The sequence below is a fragment of the Otolemur garnettii genome, unplaced genomic scaffold (genome assembly GCF_000181295.1).
Source record: "Otolemur garnettii isolate 467f Iridium unplaced genomic scaffold, OtoGar3 scaffold00032, whole genome shotgun sequence".
NCBI lineage: Eukaryota > Metazoa > Chordata > Mammalia > Primates > Galagidae > Otolemur > Otolemur garnettii.
In genome coordinates this window covers 18,462,227-18,463,741 of record NW_003852427.1, presented here as the reverse complement: position 1 = coordinate 18,463,741, position 1,515 = coordinate 18,462,227, and the positions used below count along the sequence as shown (strand labels likewise).

The window sequence follows — 1,515 nt, the reverse complement described above, 5'->3', positions numbered from 1 at the left end:
CTGGGGCTAGGTTTGAACCTGCCACCTCTGGCATATGGGGCCAGTGTCCTACTCCTTTGAGCCACAGGTGCCGCCCTTGAATTCAATTTTTTTTTTTTCTTAACAATGCTATAACTAAGGCAGCTGGGGTCGCGGGGGAGGGGGAGGCCCTGGAGTAAGGGCTGTGGCAGTAAGCTGGGACCTGGCTGCGGTGGCTGCGGTGGCTGTGGGGCTGCTGAAAAACTACTAAAATTCCCAGGGAAGCAACATGTTCCCTGAGAACATAATGGATGTAGAGGAGAAAACCCATGGTGGCTGTGAAGGCCCTGATGCCATGTATGTTAAATTGGTATCTTCTGATGGTCATGAATTTATTCTAAAAAGAGAACCTGCACTAACATCAGGAACAATAAGAGCCATGTTGAGTGGCCCAGGTCAGTTTGCTGAGAATGAAACCAATGAGGTCAATTTTAGAGCAATCCCATCACATATACTATCAAAACTATGCATCTATTTTACCTACAAGTTTCGCTACACTAACAGCTCCACGGAGATTCCTGAATTCCCAGTTGCACCTGAAATCGCGCTGGAACTGCTGATGGCTGTGAGCTTCCTAGATTGTTAAATAAAATAAATTATAATAAAAAAACAATGCTGTAACTTCCTGAGCACTTACTATGTGCCAGGCATTAGGCAAAATACTTTATACATACCAACTAAGTCAATCTTTGCAGCAGCCCTCTCATTTTAACACTATTTAAATGCACTTTACATATGAAGAAAGTGAGATACAGAGAAGTTAAATGACTTGCACAAGGTCACACAAAAAATAGCAACAAATATATCCACTGTCCCACAGGTACCTCCCCATGCCATATGTACTGTTGTATAATGTATCTCATTTTAAACAGAAAATAATATTAGTTTGACTAGGTGGCCCTTATTGGTTGTTTTTAGTTTCTGCCTCTGCAAATAGTGTTGCAGCAGACAGCCTGCCTTTGTGTGAATATGGCTAGAGGATGAATTCCTAGGAAAGGAATCATTACGTTAAAAGGCACGTGATTTTAAATTTTGATAGATTCTACTAAATGTTTTTTTCCAAAAAGGACTGCACCAATTCATACCCCTAATAATGATGTATTTAAAAGCTTCTTTCACCACAGCCAATCTAGAGCTGGATGTTGACTCTTAAATCTTTGCAAATGTGGTAGGTGGAAAGTATCTTACTCTTGTAGATTGCATTTCTTACATTAATAGTGAAATTGAATTATTTTTTCACAATACTATTGTCTTTAGTGGAGCATGTCAATTCTCCCCCATGTTCTTAACCAACTTCCCCTATAAATATCCATTTCTTTAATAAATCTTTTTCTTAAATAATTATTTTTTAGTAACTCCCTTGTACTTGAGTCCTTATATCAGGGTCTGCTGCTGAGAACCAGACCTAAGATCCCAGAATACAACAAACTCTTTTTTTTTACCTATTTTTTTTTTTTTTTGAGACAGAGCCTCAAGCTGTCCCTCTGGGTAGAGTGC

The 1,515-nt window shown here is 39.5% G+C and overlaps 1 long non-coding RNA gene and 1 pseudogene across 1 annotated transcript in view; one reads left to right on the top strand and one right to left on the bottom strand.

Moving 5' to 3' along the window:
• The window catches only part of LOC111725149, a 12,257-nt gene that overhangs the window by 7,298 nt on the left and 3,444 nt on the right, over positions 1-1,515 (bottom strand). The gene's annotated exons all lie outside the window — the stretch shown is intronic.
• LOC100957120 lies at positions 266-604 on the top strand (annotated as a pseudogene).